Source organism: Acinonyx jubatus, chromosome D4, assembly GCF_027475565.1.
Source record: "Acinonyx jubatus isolate Ajub_Pintada_27869175 chromosome D4, VMU_Ajub_asm_v1.0, whole genome shotgun sequence".
In the NCBI taxonomy this organism is placed as follows: Eukaryota; Metazoa; Chordata; class Mammalia; order Carnivora; family Felidae; genus Acinonyx; species Acinonyx jubatus.
The window spans coordinates 74,651,187-74,671,402 of NC_069391.1; the positions used below are offsets into that span (position 1 = coordinate 74,651,187).

A 20,216-nucleotide genomic window follows, 5' to 3' on the forward strand; every position below is an offset into this window, starting at 1 on the left:
AAAGTCCAATGCATAACCAACTGAGCCACCTAGGTGCCCCTTGAGTCTGTATACTTTTATTCTTAATTTAATAAATTTTAATTTTGGTAAAATACACATCACAGGAAATGTACCATCGGAGCCATTTTTAAGTGTATAGTTCAGTAGTGTGAACTACATTCACATTGTTGTGCGTTCAATCTTCAAAATTCTTCTCATCTTGAGAACTAAAACTGCATCTGTTAAACAACTTTTCATTCTGTGCTTCCCCCAACCCCTGGCAACCATTATTCTTTCTCTTTCTATGAATTTTTTACTTTAGGTACCTTGCAGAAGTGGGATCATACAGTAGGTATCTTTTTGTGACTGGCTTATTTCACTTATCATAATGTCCTCAAGGTTCATCCATTCAGCATGTGGCAGAATTTCCTTCATCTTTAAGGCTGAATAATATTCTATTGTGTGAATGTACCACATTTTGTGTCTCCATTCATCCATCAATATGCACTTGGGTTCCTTCCACCTTTTGGCTCCTGTGAATAACGCTACTTTAAACATGAGCGTACAAATTTCTGTTCCAGTTCTTGCTTTCAATTTTTTGGGGTATCTATCTTGTCATATACTTTAAACGTTGAACTCTATAGGGGTGCCTGGGTGGCGCAGTGGGTTAAGCGTCCGACTTCAGCCAGGTCACGATCTCGCGGTCTGTGAGTTCGAGCCCCGCGTCAGGCTCTGGGCTGATGGCTCGGAGCCTGGAGCCTGTTTCCGATTCTGTGTCTCCCTCTCTCTCTGCCCCTCCCCCGTTCATGCTCTGTCTCTCTCTGTCCCAAAAATAAATAAAAAACGTTGAAAAAAAATTTAAAAAAAACAAAAAACCGTTGAACTCTGTAAGTGTTCTTTTTATAAAAAGGTAAAAGCGGTCAAAAAGAAAAACCCTAGGGGCACCTGGATGGCTCAGTCAGTTGAGTATCTGACTCTTGATCTTGGCTCAGGTCATATTCCCAGGGTCGTGGGATCGAGCCCTGTGTCAGGCTCTGCACTGAGAGTGGAGCCTGCTTGAGATTCTCTCTCTCCCTCTGCCTCTCTCCCCTGCTCTCTTTTTCCCTCTTCTAAAAGAGTATAATAATAATAAATAAATAAAAAGTTAAAAAAAAAGAAAAACTCTAAAATTGAAATCAATTCCCCCCCCCCCAGTTAAAAGCACACGATAAGTTGGTGTCATAACCACATGGAGAAAAATAATTATTTTAAACTCTTTACAGAAGAATGAAAGCCAGTCAATGGAGATGGAAGGGTAAACGGAAGGATCATCAATGGATTATAAAGCCATCAGATGAAAAGATGCAGTAGAAGAGTGTATTTTAAGGATGCCAAAGCGTAATCCCACAGATGTCTTGTTAATTTCAAGGAGAACACAACATCTTTACAAAGGCAAGATCTCATCTTACACTAGAATAACACACCTGACATCATGTACCCCAAGCACAAAAGCATCACCTCTGAAATATTTCTGCCAAAACCTATTCAAACCCTCAAACCTTAAGTTTACAGCAACTATAAGGGCTAGAGGAACAGGTTAATGACTCCAAGAGTCAACAATCCAACACATACAGAATGTGGAACATTACACAAAAACTTCTCAGTATCTTCAAAAATGCTGGCATCACACACACACACACAAAGGAGGGATAGGGAAAGTTTCTTCTAGAATAAAAAACACTAATGAGACGCAACCAGCATATACGTTGTCTTAAACTGGTTTAGAAGAGATCAGTCATAGGAAACACGTTTGAAACAAATGGGAGAATTTGAATGTGGACTGCATATTATATGATATTCGGGTAATATTTTTAATTTTCTTAGATATGCTAAGCATATGTGATTATATAAGAGAATGTTCTTATTCTTAGAAGATATACACTACAGTATTTAGTAGTGAAGGGTCGCTATAAATTCAAATATGCCAAAATATGTTAACAACTAGGTAGCAGGTATATGGGGGTTGAGTCTAAGTGAGGATGGGTCTATGGCTGTCCACTGCCCTATTTTTTCAAATGCTTTCATCTTCTCTGTATATTTATTTTTATAATATATGGTTGGAAAAGTAAAAGATCAAGTTTTGAGAATCAGCACAAAAAAACTATATAAAAGATGACCGGCAGAGGCTCCCCTAAAACTCCACATCAGGGGACTGTCTCAGTTGAGCTGTGAAGAGGGAACGCGAGACCCAGTGATGGATCTTCTTCCTCAAAAAAGAGACAGGATTCGGCGACTAAGTTTTAATTCTAGGCCCCCAAGCAAAAGTTTCAGAAAAGGACCTTTTAGCCTTTGCTAATTGTAAATTAATCAGCTCTCCAGGGGTGAGAAGGCCCCCTTTTCTCTGCAGCACCCTCCCCCACTCCCCAGTGTTTATGCCTAGAGCAAGAATAAGATATTTTATAAAACAGAGAGGAGCTCTTAGAGAAGACGATATGGTTACTTAGTTGGTGGTGAGGAATACAACACTGGCATAATGGTAATCTGTGAAATGTCCAAAGACGATGAATCCTTTTTCCTTTATTGAGTGGAGTGGTTGGTAGAAAAGCGGTTAAGATAGTAGGCTGTGGAGTCAGACTGCCCGGGTTCAACACTGGACTGTGCCACATAGCCCCTGTGTGAAACAGGAACGACCGAAACCGTTTTTCAACCTCATGAACGAAGATAAGGCTAACACCCACCTCAGGGTCCTATGAGAACAAAAAATGATAAATACCACATATCAGCATTATTGGCACAATACCTAGCAAAGAGGAAGACCAAAAGTGTTACTGGTGATGCTGATAATGATCATTACTCACTAAAGGAAGTGAACAGTTAGGAGCAAGCTGAAAGGTAGACCCCTACTGGGGCTTCAAAACATCTATAGGCAAAAAGTAAATTTCTTGGCCACGCAGGAACTTAAATCAGGTTTACTGTGAATTTACCTATTTCCATGAGTTTCCCGGGAATTCTTTCAGCACACACCTGTGTGCTGTGGCACCAGCTGTCCATCTCCAGATCCTAAGGAAAGTTGGGATCCAGAGCTAGTGAGAGCTAAGACCCACAACTGTTCTTTGTCACTATGGGAGAGAGGTGCTCTGTTTCACTAGCTTGGTGTCTAGAGTGCTGAAACGTAGAACCATTATTCAATTAGCTGCTGGCTGTTGGAAAACAAAAACTTACCTTAACTATGTTTTTTTAAATTTCTTGCCTGAGACACGATTTCAAATGTTTTGGGGTTCCTACCAGTTGAGATCTCATGTCACTGGTTATATACCAAGCACTCAAAGATACCACCTTAGCTTCTAAACTTACTTAACATATTTTAAAAAATTATAAGTGGCCATTGACACTCATATACTTCAGAGTCTGGTGAAGTTTTGTTTGAGGTGGAAATCAGCAAAAATTTTTGATGTACGGATTATCTTAAACTTTGAGACCTCTCTACTTGGCCATTGGCCTTTGAACTTCTGAAGATGTCTTTGGTAGATGACAACATCTATGGAGACCATAGATGATGAAATAAGACTTCTCCTTGTGAATAATATAAGAATTTAACACTTATACAAAAACTGACTTTTTAGGGGCGCCTGGGTGGCTCAGTCAGTTGAGAGTCTGACTTTGGCTCAGGTCATGATCTCGCAGGTTTGTGAGCTCAAACCCCATGTCAGGCTCTGTGCTGACAGCTCAGAGCCTGAAGCCTGCTTCGGATTCTTTGTCTCCCTCTCTCTCTGTCCCTCCCCCGCTTGTGCTCTGTCTCTCTCTGTCTCAAAAATAAATACACGCAAAAAAAAAATTTTTTTTTAACTTAAAAAAACTTTTTAAACAAAGTTTTGTATCACCGAGAATGGTAATTCTGTGATTCTCAGACTAGGAAGGTCTGATTGTAAATGCAAATTGAGTAGGACAACCTCTTTATAATGGTCTTGCTAGAGAAAGAAGAGTCGTGTACGATAGAAACAATAGGAAAGCTGCTTTTTAAAAAATTACAAACAGTGCTAACACCAATACATAATTACTGTAAAATAGGTCGCTAATTTTGTACAAAATGTCCTTTCTTTTCAACAGCTATCGATTTAGAGTCATGCCTCTCTTAAGTGTCCTACATTAAACAAATGCTTTTGGTACAAACAGTGGTATCGGACGGTATCCTTTAAAGTCTAGTTTTATGTTATACATACAGTTTTCTTTTGTGTGTTTTCATACCACAATCAGAAGGCTGCTGGTAATTCTACTTCAAGAAGAGAAAGAAAACTTGTAAATGAATTTATTGTATCATAGCTCTGGCCACAAATCCAGTAACACCCGTTTCAATGCATATACAGATAATTCCTAAGATTATACAACTTAATTTTGAAGATCTTCATAAGAAACTTTGACTCTATTAGATTTGAAAGCCTTACATTCCAAACCAGGATGGATTAGCCCAGTTTCCCTTAATCTAAGCAACTGAAGAAAAAAACCCTTAAGATTGACATAGCTTTTGTTGTTGTTGTTGTTTTTGTTGTTTACTATAAAAGACAAATATTATAATAAAGTACTTATACATCAAATCTTGCCTTCTATATCTTTACTATACTACAAATGCAGTGCTGAAAACAATTCTATCAACTTAAGCCTGAAACTCTGTTTCCCAATGGGTGATTATAGTTCAGTCACATAACTATGTGTTTTGTTCTCAAACTGCTACTGCTGATTTCTTCAAATTGGAGCTAGAAGTCTAAGCCTCTGCAATAGAGTCTCTGGTGATTTAAAAGCAGCGGTGAGGAAATTCAGCTGAATGTGCTTCTTTTTGGTATCAACAAAAAGTTTGTACTCAGTGTCTGCCATTTTAGTCAACAAATGTATCTGAACTGATGATATAAAATCCATTCTAAGTCAAATAAGGATATTTTGCAACGCCAACCTCCTCAGAGTTGTCAACTCCATGGTATTTCTATAGCTGTGGTGAGGTCTTAATTCAACATCCAGTCCTGAATGTTGGCAAAATCGCATGTGAGGGGGTGTCCCACATACATGTACAGTCTGTCCTATTCCCGCCCTAAAAACCTTACTGGTGTGGGAATGCAAGCTGGTGCAGCCACTCTGGAAAATAGTATAGAGGTTCCTCAAAAAACTAAAAATAGAACTACCTACGACCCAGCCATTGCACTACTAGGCATTCATCCACGGGATACAGGTGTGCTGTTTCGAAGGGACACATGCACCCCCATGTGTATAGAAGCACTATAGACAATAGCCAAAGTACGGAAAGAGCCCAAATGTCCATCCATGGATGAATGGATAAAGAAGGTGTGGTATATATAGACAATGGAGTATTACTCGGCAATCAAAAAGAGTGAAATCTTGCCATTTGCAACTACGTGGATGGAACTGGAGGGTATCATGCTACGTGAAATTAGTCAGAGAAAGACAAATACCATATGACTTCACTCATATGAGAACTTTAAGAGACAAAACAGATGAACATAAGGGAAGGGAAACAAAAGTGATATAAAAACAGGGAGGGGGACAAAACAGAAGAGACTCATAAATATGGAGAACAAACAGAGGGTTACTGGAAGGGGTATGGGAGGGGGGATGGGCTAAATGGGTAAGGGGCACTAAGGAATCTACTCCTGAAGATATTGTTGCACTATATGCTAACTAATTTGGATGTAAATTAAAAAAAAAAAAAACCCTATTGGTGTTCTGCAAGGCATGAAGAGCCCTTCACATATCTCCACTGGAGAAAATTACAAGTGCTTTCAGTCCATCTTCACTTACGGCAACTTTCTCTTCTTCTATGACATGTCCTACATAGGCAACAATGAGTTCTGGGATCAGAGGACTAGCATCGAACATTATATACCAGGACTGCAATGCAAGGGTAATCTTCAACAGGTAGTTACAGATGAGGTAAAATATGGTATTCTCCATAAATTTCTCAATCACTTGACTTCAAGCATTCTGAGCACCTTGAGTCGTGGCATTAGTTAGCTTCTAAGTTTAAGCCTTTCTTGAACATTGTCTTGTGCTGGCAAAGTTCAGGATTGGTCCTGGAATGGTATCTATCACTCCAAGAGCAAGGTGGCCATTTGTTTTTCTCTTTGTATAATTATTTAGCCTGGGCTGGGATTGTGGCTGTCTCTCCTATCTCTGGAGGTTATTAAGAACCAGATGGGGCAAACATACTTCACCGATAAGTGTTTGAAAGGTTTTCAGGATGTCCTGATGAGAAATGTGGCTGGTATTTCTCAACCAAGGTCAGTTTCCTACTTTTGTCTGCCATTGGGGGTAACCAGCTCTGAGGCTCCAAGGGGAATTGTTATATCCCCAGCATGTCTGCACAGCTATTAATGGAAATCTGACCCTAGAAAGTTCACATTAGTGTTGCTATACATTTACATGTGTTATACATTTACATGTGTTACAATAACATGTGTTATTATATAGTACAGGTAGTTCATTGTTAAAAAAAAAAAAAGTTATGTTGATAAGCAAACAGAAAATACCTCTCCTGAAAGCCTACTGCCCAGATATTGACATTGTAAATATTTATTATATATCTTCCCCAAATTTTCCAAATAAAAGTTGTCAAATATTCTCATACTGTTCTATTACCTTCTTTTTCTATCAACGTTTCATGAACATCTGTGAAAAAAATGAACATGCATGATAACATTCATGGCTATATCACATTTCCTTGGATCACAACTAATTATTAATAACTAAAATTAATGGGAGCTAATAGTCAAGTGTCTGATCAACTAATACATGGCTGTCTCCTTGAAGAAAGGGACTACAGTGCCTTCAGAGAAGTCCTGCCCCTCACTTTCCTGTGGCCACCTTCCCAATATTTATCAGGACTTTTGCCCATCTATCAGGTCACAATGGAAAAGATGCTCCCGAGGTTGGTTCCAGAAACTTTTGTCAAAATAAGACATAAAGTAACTATAAAATTAAACTATTTTATTTCGTTTACTCTATTTTTGCCATCGTCAGCTATGCCCTGTTCAGTTGTCCAGTCAAGCTCTCCAGGAATATTCCATGAGTGCAAAACCAGAGCATAGCACAAGGAATGCAATACCAGTCACACAAATGTCCCCAAGTTTGAACATTATTAGCAGAGAATCTGTTTCTTCGCCTTTACCAGCTTCTAGAGGCTACCCACATTCCCTGGCTCATGATCCCTTTTCTCCTTCTTCAAAGCCAGTGATATTGCATCCCTCTGGCTGTTTTCTACAGTCACATCTTCTTCTGACCACAGCTGGGAAGAGTTCTCTACTTTTAAGGACCCAATTGATTAGATAATCCAAAATAATCTCCCCATCTCAAAGCCCTTAACTCGATCACATCTGCAAGGTTGCTTTTGCCACATAAGGTAACATACTTATAGGTACCAGGAATTAGGACATAAACATCCGGGGGCACCCTTATTCTGCCTACTATAATGGCCACCAAGAGCACGTAGCAGTAGCCAACAAAACGCTTGCTGTGTGCCGTCCAGGGGGAAATTATTATACATACTTTATTTTTATTATTATATTGCTATATGATGGTAACTGCTTTTATGAGATAAAACACGTAAAAGTAAGACTAGAGGTAATTATAGCAAATGGAACTCAAAAGACACGTGGAGGTGAAAGCGAATGATGTCACTGGTTTGAAGAACTGATAGGCACCTTGAAGAATTCCTTCCACGTGAAATGTTAAGGTGTTTTTTCCTTCCGAAAGCGACCCTGCCTCAAGGCTTCAGGTATTTCTCCTGCTCAGGTCAACAACAGGAATTCTCAAAACCTCAGTGGGTTGAAAACGCAGGTAAGTTTTTAGAAAGCATGCTGCTTGCTTGCTTGCTTGCTTGCTTGTCGCAACTGGGAATTTGGATTATTCACATTGCTTGAAAACTTGTTGCTTTCTTCCCTGCCTTGTGATTGACAACCCCTGGGGGGAAAGCAACAAAAACTTGTAGCACGGAAAAACTTCGCGAGAACAAGGACACGCTGGGTTCCAAAGGATCCTCATTGCCTTTTAACATGTAGTTTAGCTAATTTCCTTGAGGTATAAAACTTGAATTAAAGACAAAAAGAAGAAGAAGACGAGAAAGTAAATGCAAACTAATGAGGATTTGCAGGGACCCAACTGAAGGTATCAGTTGCCCAGGTGCCTTTATTCGGCTAGTTTAATTTGTTCTGTATGTCACACAAAAACGTGGCTGTCACTTCCAAGTGACAAGGGTAAGAGAGTGCTTTGTGAGAAACAACTGCGTTATAAATAGTACTTTATGATAGAGTCTCACTGACAACTCATAGTTATCAAACAAAATATGCGGGTGGAAAAATTAACATCTTTTATTTTATTATTTTATTATTTATTTATTTATTTATTTATTTATTTATTTATTTAACGTTTATTCATTTTTGAGAGACAGAGACAGAGTGTGAGCGGGGAAGGGGCAGAGAGAGAGGGAGACACAGAGTCCAAAGCGGGCTCCAGGCTCCGAGCTGTCAGCACAGAGCCCGATGCGCGGCTCGAACTCTCAAACTGCGAGATCATGACCTGAGCCGAAGCTGGACACTCAACCGACTGAGCTGCCCAGGTGCCCCCAAAATTAACATCTTTTAAAAAACATACACTGGGGGCAGGAGGTAGCTTTGAACTCGATGGCGTGTCTGGCACTATCCCCGTTTTAGGGCAACTCTAGGAGTTGCGTGGATTAGATCTTGGGAGGATGCATGCAGGGGCACTTCAAACATGGTCTTATTCTGGGAGATCCTGCTAAGACTCAGGTAGTCTAACACTCTGGAAACATTGCACTATTTTAGGAGATTTTCTCATGGAGGGGCTCAACAAATTTTAGCTGAAGAGAAACCGAAATTTGCAATAGTCATCTTCCTGGTAGAAATGCAGCAGCTCAGGATGTTACAATGGCTTCGTCTGTCGTGGTTACAGGTACCCCCTTCGCTGCCAAGTATGAATAAATTCCTAACAACTTTCTACTGCCTCTCACTCAACAGAGTTCTGTGCTATTTTCTCTGCTTCTCCCAATTTTTTGTATTCCTTCCTTCCCATTACAGTGGCCAGTGGCACATATGGGACTACTTCCTCTTTATGGATAATTCTCATCATCAGAAAGATTGCTGACCCTTTCACTGGTCATCAGATAATGGAGTTGGGGCGGGGGGTGGGGGTGGGAAGCCGATCCAGAGTGATTGCAGAAGTTGAGGAAGCCTCAAGCTGCTATCTCATTCGGTGAGTATGTGTGATATCACATACAAGTGTGAGTAAACTTTGATAGCTTAGGTTCCACTAGAAAATGAACTTCCTAATTTGTCAATCAATAATCAATACTGTTGAATGCTTGCTAAAAAAAAAGATCACATACTGGGGCGCCTGAGTGGCTCAGTTGGTCCAACTGCGGCTCAGGTCATGATCTTGCAGTTCATGAGTTCAAGCCCCCGTCAGGCTCTGTGCTGACAGCTCAGAGCCTGCAGCCTGCTTCGAATTCTGTTTCCCACTCTCTCTGCCCCTCTCCTGCTCCCGCTCTGTACTCTCTGTCTCTCAAAAATAAATAAACATAAAAAAAATTTTTTTAAAGAGATCACATACTAAGCCCTCTGAAGTCTATAAAAATAAATAAGATGAGGGGAGGGGTGCCTGGCTGGCTCAGTCAATACAGCATGCTACTCTTCCTCCGGGGTCATGAGTTTGAGCCCCATGTTGGGCATGGAGATTACTTACACAAATAAACAAATAAATAAGACAAGGGGAAAGTACTGATCAGATTTGCAATGTAATAAGATTGTTTTAGCTGTATTTCAGAAGAAAGATTCTGGCTGGGAGAGAGAAGGGATTAACAGTTAGGGCATCGGTTTGGTTGTTTTAACAGAAGCCAAATAACCATGGCTTCCTTCAGACAGATTTATTTATTTCTCCCATAAAAGTTTGAGGTGGCAAACAGTCCAAGAGGATAGGGTTCCTTTTTTCTTGTGGTTCCTTCACACCCTAAGGTTTTCACTTGTAAGGTTGAACCTGACTCACCACTGTCTCATCCACAATCCAGACTGCAGAAAGGCAAAAGAAAAGGAGGACAAACATTTTTTTTTTAAGACTGTGGTTCAGAAGGTACACATGTCACTTCCATTCTCAGGTTATTGACCAGAACTTCCTTGGCCAGGTGACATTGTAGCTTGGTCATACGAGGCTGCCAGGGAGGTTGGGAAATGTGGTCTCTAGCTGGGAGGCATGGTGTTCAATTCTAGGAAGAAGGGAATGTGGATATTGGATATAATTAGCCATCCCTGCTACAGGAGACAAGACTGGAGGCGAAGAGATTAAGAGACAATTAATGTAATAATTGTGGCCTGGACTAGGCTACTGTCCACGATAACAAGAAAGATTTGAAGAGTATTTGGAAGGAAGAATTGACAGGACCTGGTAATTTATTGAATATGAGGGATAAACGAGAGTAAGGAGTAATTTATTCATTTCTTCAGTATGTATGTAATGAGTCCCTACTGTGTGCCAAGCATTGCACGAGGTGCTAGATACTATTTGTGCCTTAAGGAACTTAGACACTAAAAGGTGACATTCAGATTTGTATTAGAAATTACACTGCCATCCATTAAGATACAGAATACAGAAGAAAGAGCAGTTTGAGGGAAAGTGACGAGTATGTGATAATCCTAATAAACCTGAGGTGCCTGTGGGACAATCAATTAGTGATATTCAGGAGATGGTTGAATATTTGAGCCTGAACATCAACAGGGAAATTGGCGTCGAGATACTTATGCTCTGGGGACCATCAGCACAGGTGGTAATTTGCAGCCTACATGAGTAGTAAGTTTGCCCAAAGAGAAGGTCAAGAAAGAAGACTCAGACAGAACACACAAGCATTTGAGGAGACCATAATGGAGAAGGACTGATCAGAATGTTTAAAGTAAAACTAGGTGAATCCAACATGATGAAAGCAAAGAGTCAGATTTAAGAAGTATCGAGTATCCCCAAGAGAGTAAATAAAGTGGAGGCCGAGCCTGGAGGATGGGAGAGGGAGAAGAGTAGGGAAGATACAGGCCTGCAAGGGGGTGTCTTTTGTGACTGCAAGGGAGACATTTTGTTTTAACTTAAAGGTGGGAGCGAATTGAACATGTTTAAATGATGATGGGAGGCAGTCATACAGAAGAAAGCACTGGTGTTCCAGGAGAGAAAATCAAACTCCTGAAGGGGGTACTTGGGGTAGAAAATGGAGTTTATACAACAAGTAGCTTTACATGGATGGGGCCCTTTCCATCTTATGATCTGAGAAAATTAAGGGAGTGTAGGTATAGATTCAGATATGTTCACGCATTTGCACCAGAAAATGGAGGCCCCATCTGGAGTCTTCTTTTTGGCCTATGGAAAGAAGCAAAATCATCTGCTGACAGCTATGGGGTGGGGAGATGGTGGGTTGGAAATTTAGGGACACTTACAAGAATTGCCTGATTGTAGGGAGGGAACCAATTGTGTGCAAGGACCATAGCACAAATTTATAGTTGCTTCAATGTTCTGACTGCTCTTGGTGAGGAGACATCTTCTCCAGTGGTATTCACAGCCCAGATAAAGTCCTGGAGGTGGTGGATGATGGGTCCAGGGTTCGACTTTGCTAGGCAGTCGTAACAAAAGAGCTGAAACACAAAACTTCAACCACATTGACAAGAATGTGGTTGAAATGATGGGTAGGGGAGGAAGGGAAGATGGGAGGGGTGCTGCTCGGGAAAATGGAAGGAACATCAAAAATTGGTCTTGGAGAAGATATCTAAGAGAAGATAACTGAGTGTGAGTGTGAGAGCTAGAGAAATAAGGGGTTCTGGTCAGAGGCTGGCACAGTTTGGATTAATGCCAACATCCAGATCTGGAGAATCACACATTTTCACAGGATTCCAGAAGCTGGAGGTTTTATTGGTAATAAGAAAAAGCTTAGAGCATGGATGAAGTAACATCTGAACTGGGCCATAAGGAAAGGACAGGTTGGCAATAGATTAGATGGAAATAAGATGACGACTTTTATCTGAAAACAAATAGTACTGCTTCGGTCTGGATGGATAAACTGGGTGCAGATTATGGAAGGAATAATAACATAACAACAACAGTCACGGATTGTTTTTCACGATGTGCCAGAAACACACGCCTCGGCATTTTACACATCACAGAGGTTTCTTCCTGTCATCTCCACTTGAATTGCTCAAAAGAACTAAAATTCAACACATCGAAGAGTGAACTCTTGATCTTCCTCCCTTATCCCACACCTGATCTCCTTCCAGGGTTAATTTCAAGGATGGATGAAATTAATCCAGGTAGGTAAGCCAAAAACCTAGGAACTATTCTCAACACCTCCCTCTCCCTAGTACACTAGGTCCCATCTGCAGTCAAGTCCTGCTGAGTTGACCCTTTAAATACCTTCCTCCGTCTTATCTTTTTTTCCACACCTCCTAAATCCAAACGATCATCATCCCTCCGTCAATGTACTCCCATGGCCTCTTGATGAGTCCCCTTGACATTACTCTTTACTTCCAATGGATCCTTCTAACAGCAACCTGAGTGATCTTTTCAAGACACAACCAGACCATGTCATTCCTTTCATTTCAAACCAGAGATCTCCAGCGAGGTCCTGAGGTGTTGCTGTTTGACAATGATTAGATTCCTACATTTCTTCCAGCACCATGTTGTTCTACAGCGTGATCTTAGGCAATTGCCTAATATGTCTTCCCTTAAGGTTTATTAATTGGAAAAAAAACAGAACAAAACAGAACAAACCTTGCCCTGCTTTGAATAGAGAATGGGAGGAGCCACTAATAAAAGAATGGAAAGGTGCTTTGAACGGAAAAGATACGAAGATGCTAGGTGGTTTATTGATGGGTGCCACAAGAATGCAGAATATAATTTCCTTTTCTTTGAAAGTTCTCAATACTTTAATGATAAAACTAGTAACTGCTGTATCCTGACACCTTGCTGGAGGGTCTGTTGGGTTTGAGACGCAAGTTGAATTGGTTAATTCCCCAAAACTTTTACACAATGTTCTTAGAAAAAAACTGTAACATTGGGGCGCCTGGGTGGCTCAGTCAGTTAAGCGTCCGACTTCGGCTCAGGTCATGATCTCACAGTCCGTGAGTTTGAGCCCCGCGTCGGGCTCTGTGCTGACAGCTCAGAGCCTGGAGCCTGTTTCAGATTCTGTGTCTCCCTCTCTCTGACCCTCCCCTGTTCATGCTCTGTCTCTCCCTGTCTCAAAAATAAATAAAACGTTAAAAAAAAATTTAAAAAAAAAAAGAAAGAAAAAAACTGTAACATTTTGACCTTGAGGTCTCAGACTAGAGCATAAAGAAAGGAATTTCTTCAAAATTACTTACAAAAGAGATGTTTTGTAGATAAATGGTGGTAAAATCAAACCATTTGGTAAGCATTAAAGGCTTTAGGGGTTTGGATAGGTAGTTTTGAGCTACCTGTTGTTCTTGGGAATTTATTTCTGGGGAATATGACCTGTCTGGACCCACAGAGGCTCTCTCTAGTGAATATCAGCTTGATATAGGTCCACCTGGTATCTTCATTTGCTCCTCACCATGTACTCTTCATCCTTGTCTACCTTGCTCCCTCCCCCAGGAGGCTAATCTGTGTAGATTCACACAAACCGACTCCCTTGCCAATGGTTTCCTGTTGGATTTGGCCAGTGGGAAGCCTTTCTAGGAGATAGGAGAGAGAAAAAAGTGACGTCAAGTATTTAATCCCTCTTCTCTCTCTGACCGCTGGCCTCAGGCTGGGCACTTCCCTCCATCCAAGGTCGTTACTCCCCCAAAGGTGGCTGCTCAACAAAACTCTCTCCTTCAGGCTTCTGGTAACCACTTCCTTCCCTTCAGGCCAGGGAGGGTGGTTAACAGTTCTGTTGCTACTAAACCCCAGGTTGGTGTATTATTCCTTGTGGTTCCCTTAAACTCCATATAAATGTCAAGTCCATTTAAAAATAAAACCTCCTTGGGACGCCTGGGTGGCTCAGTCAGTTAAGCACCCGACTTCGGCTCAGGTCATGATCTCACAGTTTGTGAGTTCAAGTCCTGCCTCTGGCTCTGTGCTGACAGCTCAGAGCCTGGAGCCTGCTTTGGACTCTGTGTCTCCCTCTCTGCCCCTTCCCCACTCATGCTTTGTCTTTCTCTCTCTCAAAAATAAATAAACAGTAAGAAATTTTTTTAAATAAATAAATAAATAAACCCTTCTAATTACTTTAATTCAAATGTGTGCTCTGTTTCTTATTGGACTTTCATTTGACATTTCTATGCATTCTCCAAAGCACAAAAATTCAACTTTTGTTCCTGTTTGTTTTCAAATGATTGACAATGCCTTCTCTCCTATCATCTACTGAGCCACATTCAGAGAGCCAAGATACGCGCCAAAAATGACGTAAACTAAGAGATGACATTAAGGGTGGGGGTACCTGGAGATAAAATTGGTCTTTGAAAGGGGGTGAGCATTCAGGTTAGGGTGGAATTCAAAGATTAAGGTCAATATATTCTAAAAATAAAATGGTTACATTTTGGAGAGATCTAGTTTGAGGTAGCATATAAAAATTCACATCCTTACTTTGTTTTCCATATTTTAGAGACGTGGTATAGAATTGTCATTAAAGTATGAAGTTTGGAGTCCATCTTTCTAGTTACATTGTCACTTACAAGCTATTTGATTTTGTCACTTACAAGCTATTTTGTCACTTACAAGCTATTTGACACTGGACACATTATTTAACTTTACTGCCTCAGACTCCTTATCCATTAAGTGAGCGTAATATTACTCTTTACTTTTTTTTAAGATTTTGTCAAGATTAAAGGAGTTAGTATATGGAAGTGCTTAGAATATTGCCCAACCCACAGTAAGTGCTCGGTAAATATTAACCATTACTATTTGAAGCCAGAATAAATGCTAGAGTTTACTGGGATTAACTCATGAGACAAAGAAATAAAGGCATAGAGATCAAATTGCTTGGCCAAGGTCACAAAGCAAGGATCAATTTCAGGTTTGTTCAGTGATTTATTTGTGTAACAAATATTTATCTCACCAGTATGCAGCGAAAGTTCTGTTAATTTGGCCGACTCTATAAAAATGGTTACAGCCACAACAAGAACGAATCAAACAAACAGCAATAACAACAAACACAACCACAAAACAAAGGCTTGGCTCCCACCTGTTCAGCTGTCTCTCCCCCTTATCATGCCACTCCTGGGGCTGCCTCATTGCCCACTTTGGATTTTATTAATTTTTTTTTCAACGTTTATTTATTTTTGGGACAGAGAGAGACAGAGCATGAACGGGGGAGGGGCACAGAATCGGAAACAGGTTCCAGGCTCGGAGCCATCAGCCCAGAGCCTGACGCGGGTCTCGAACTCACGGACCGTGAGATCGTGACCTGGCTGAAGTCGGACGCTTAACCGACTCCGCCACCCAGGCGCCCCATGGATTTTAATCAGTTCCTTGTCTAACATCCTTTGGAGAATCTACCTATATCACGTGCGGGGCTTAGGACAGTACGTTTGGTGCTTAGATCTTGGTTTTTGGCAGATATGCAAAAATGAAAAGGAGCAAGATATCTCCCCAGAGACTCCACAGCTGCGCACGTGAAAGAGCACAAGTCTCTCCAACTAAGATCTAGCAAAAAAAAAAAAAAAAAAAAAAGACAAAAAAAAAATTAAAAATCCTCAAAGTAATTTATGCTCTAAGATTTCCCCCCAGATCTGCATTTTCTGAAAGTCTCAGATGGTATGCTGTGTGTGTGTGTGTGTGTGTGTGTGTGTGTGTGTGCGCGCGCGCGCTCATTTCATCCTCCTTGGTCAAACCACCTACTTTGGGGAGCGCAGAAGTCCTGTTGGCTGGAGACTTGTCTCTGCCACTGGGGAGAGCAACATCTTGGTAAATCCTCATTTAACTGTGAAGACAGCTGTAAGCCCTTTACATTCATAAGTGAAATTAAATTGCAGAATTCTGTAGGGTTTGATGCTACCCCAAGATTCCCCAAGTGCAAAGCTAATCCTTGAGTTTAAAAGTAGCAAATCTAAACGCTCCATTCCGGATAGATGATTCCCCTGCCTGCCATAGAGAAGGGTAGCAAGAGACTTAATCAAATAATAAAACAAAACAAAATCCATAGATAAGTACGGTTGGGTCAGCATAGGACGGGAGGAAGTGCACAACTGAAGTAATCTTCCAGGGAATTTGCGTTTGAAACAATACTTTAGAAGATTAAAAAGGATTAAATTTTTTAACATTTTAAATTTGCAGTTAATAATCTTAATTAAAAAAAAAACTGTTCAGCTTTGGGGAGGGAAGTTAGTATGTTTTTCATGATCTGACTGGAGGTCAAAAGTCGGGTGTCAGTTCACTGGGCTAGCACTGTCGACTGGAGGTTTTGGTCCGCTCATTCTTCGTGTGCCTCAGTTTTTCCATTACTGGAAATAATGCATAATCTGTGCGTGATCTGCTTTTCACACAAGCACACCAGTTTCTTTACATAGCGGCAGTTTGGGATTATTAACATTCAATTTGAGTTATGACAATGAAGTTGGTATTTTAGAAACGCAACTATTGAGACGAATGGAGGATACCAACCATCCTTTCCTATTACTGGAAAAGACATTTAAAATTGTTTGCAGGTGGGGCACCTGAACTGGCTCAGTTGGTAGACTGTGCGACTCTTAATCTCCGTGTCGCGACATCAAGCCCTGCATTGGGCATAGAGATTACTTTTGAAAAAAAGAGATAAATGAAAATGAAATTGTTTTGGGGGGAGGAATGCTGTTTGGAATACAAAACACTTTCTCCACATGCTCGGTAAGAAATGACAACAGTGAACAATTGAGCTTTAAGTTAGGGCATCCGGGGTGGTTCAGTGGTTTCAGGTCAGGTCATGGATTTCAGAGTTTGTGAAGTCGAGCCCCTCCCCACCCCTCCGTGTTGGGCTCTGAGCTGACAGTAAGGAGCCTGCTGCTTTGGATTCTCTGTCTCCCTCTCTCTGCCCCTCCCCTGCTCACTCTCTCTCTCTCTCTCTCTCTCTCTCAAAATAAATAAATAAACATTAAAAAAAATTTGAGCTTTAAGTTGACTTTTAGATGAGCGGATCTGTATTACTTGAGCACATGTCATGAGTCCTCTTGAAAATAAAATAGCACCCTGTGCAATTTGTTCTGTCATATGGTCCGTAAAGGAATCACCAGGTGTTGCCACGAACCCCTGAAATTTACACGTAATATTAACTCATACACAAAAATTTTCTTTAAATGTGGAAATGTGAAGATCCTCAGGTGTTACAGCGTAAACCTCTGCCTTTTCACTGAAGTGAGGACCCGTTATCCTCACTGCCCCCCTCCCCACCTCGCCCCATTCCCTTGATGCTTCTCTGAATATCATTACTTTTGGGTGGATCCATGGTTCTTAAAGCCACAGGGATTAAGGTCAGATTTCCCCCTCCACCAGACTCCCCTCTTTCTCTCCTACCCCTTCAGGGATGAGATCAGAAATGCTGACCTCACTTCAAAGATCAAATGTAGATTTCTTTTCTGATAGATTTGCATTTTTCTAGCAAAGTTAAATGTCTGTTGTTCACCCTACATTAGGTTGTTAAGGATTCTTTCAAATACATTTTATGGCTTTACTGACAGGCTAGTCAGACTGCACACACTTGGTCTAGATACTTGAAGATGCATCTCAAGTTTCAGGAATTAGCTATTCCTGGAAAATTGAATTTCTTTTTTAGGAGATTGTACTGCATCATATTTCTGATTTGACTTTTTTTATATTATATTAGTATCAAAAACGACAAGAAAATTGTTTCAGGAGGAATCGCTTAGATAAAGTACTAATACCTCTCTGTTAAGCATCTTTTGTTTTGTTTACTCCTGAAGATTTTCAACATAGGCTGACTTTCATTAGCTTTGAGTTAGTTTTTAATTAAACATAGGGAGATTGAGAGCAAGCAAAGGATCTCTGGATAAAATCACCTTGTCCTCAATTAATATGAGGGGCTTTTTACATTGGGACTTTTTAATTTATTACTTTCTCTCTCTCTCTCTCCTTGTTTTAAGGTTTCATTTATTATTTTTTTTAAGGCTTATTTATTTTGATAGAGAGACAGAGACAGAGCGCCAGTGGGGTAGGAGCAGAGAGAGAGGGAGACACAGAATCCGAAGCAGGCTCCAGGCTCTGAGCTGTCAGCACGGAGCCCGACACTGGGCTCAAACCCACAGACAGCAAGATCATGACCTGAGCCGGAGTCGGACACTTAACCGACTGAGCCACGAGGTGCCCCAAGGTTTTATTTATTTTTAAGTAAACTCTACACATGGGGCTCGAATTGATGATCTCGAGATCGAGAGTCACATGCTCTACCGACTGAGCCAGCCAGGTGCCCCAACTTTCTCTTTTATTCTATTAATTTTGGTCTCATGATTTTGAATGTCACCTGCTCCAGTTGGAGTTCTCCATAAAACTCACTGGGGCCCCTGGGTGGCTAAGTGTCTGACTTCGGCTCAGGTCATGTGGTTTGTGAGTTCCAGCCCCATGTCAGGACTCTCTGCTGTCAGCACAGAGCCTGCTTCAGAGCCTCGGTCTCCCTCTCTTTCTGCCCTTCCCCTGCTCTTTCTATCTCAAATATAAATAAACATTAAAAAAAACCTCACTGTTATAAAGAAATCAAGACATGAAATTAGAAGCTGTTTTATCATTAGGAAATCTGGGTGAGGTCTACACAAGGCCCCAGTTATGAGCGATTTGCCTGTGTGGTAGGCAGAACAGTGGCTCCCCAAAATGCCCACAACCTAATCCACAGACTCTGCGAACGTTAACTTATATGGCAAAGGGGATTTTGCAAATGTGATTAAGTAAAAGATCTTGAGACGGAGAGATTATCCTGGAGGCCATAAATATCATCATCATAAGTGTCCTTGTGAGAGGGAGGCAGAGGGAAATTTGCCCATGGAACAGGAGAAGGTGATGCGATAAAGGAAGCAGACTCTGAGGATGAAGGAAGGGGCCACAAACCAAATACAGGCAGCTACTAAAAATAGAAAAAGGTAAAGAAACGGATTCTCCACTCAGAGTCTCCAGAGTCTCCAGAGTCTCCACTCAGAGTCTCCAGAGTCTCCAGACTCCAGAGTCTGCCAACTATGTCAAATGTTGATGTTAGCCCTGTGAAACTGATTTTGAACTTCTGACCTCCAGAACTGCATTGTGTTAAGCCACTAAGTGTATGGTAATCTGTTACAGGATCAGTAGAAAACAAATATTGCTGGCGTTAAGCATTTGCATTTGTATTTTATACAAATAATTTTGAACTCTTATTTTAGATTTTTATCCACACTGATTATATCCACAATGACAATCATTACAAAAAATTAAACGGATATTTGGCTCTAGAGTTCTGAATCTTGGCTTTAGTATGAATCATGATATGATATACATAGAGCCATCTATGATAAGATTCCTATATTTTAATCTTATTTAACTTCAAGGAGCAAACTAGTGTGGATGTCAACTGTTTCACTTTGATCTTTTACGGCAGAGAGTACTCAACATCCTAAAAATAACAGTATGTGGAGGGGACTGTTTTTCCCAGTGAGATGCTCGGAAAAAATTTCAATCTGTAAATTTCATTGAGACGTTTAGGAAGTTACCAACAACACAGCAGGCGCTTCTGTGTCTGAGTGTCTGCCTAACTCTGCCTGGGGTCTTGTCTGGGGTGTATGTTAAGCTGTTTACTGACACATATAATCAAGATCTCAGGAATCTGGTCACTAGGAACTTGAACCCGATGTTTATCTATGTGCTGTAGTCTCCACGGAGCAACCTTCCAGTAGATGACCAAGGCAGACACTTCTCCCATTTCCTGTCCCATTTCCATACCAGCAAAGGTGCTGTTTGCCTCTCCGGTACCCTCTCCAGAACCCTCAGTCCAGAAGAGTGGCATCAACCCCTTCCTACACACAGCATCTTCCTCTTCACGGCCATCACCATCTCTACCCTCATCACGAACGTCTGCATTGCTAGTATTTGTGGCACACCTAACAGTTAACAAAGAGCTTTCATTTGCATGATCTCCTCAGGATGAAAACGAGCACCCTTTGGAGCCAGGTGAAGCTTCTGGGCACTTTATCTTGCAAGGGTTTTACAGAGGAACCAAGGCAACATTATCCTCCCTGCACACTGCCCCAGCACGCTGTGCCTTACATAAGGAG

At 41.0% G+C, this 20,216-nt stretch overlaps 1 pseudogene; it reads right to left on the reverse strand.

Annotated features, from left to right (window-relative positions):
- Positions 1-2,916: 2,916 nt before the first annotated feature.
- On the reverse strand, positions 2,917-15,896 carry LOC113594198 (replication factor C subunit 5-like; annotated as a pseudogene).
- Positions 15,897-20,216: the final 4,320 nt, after the last annotated feature.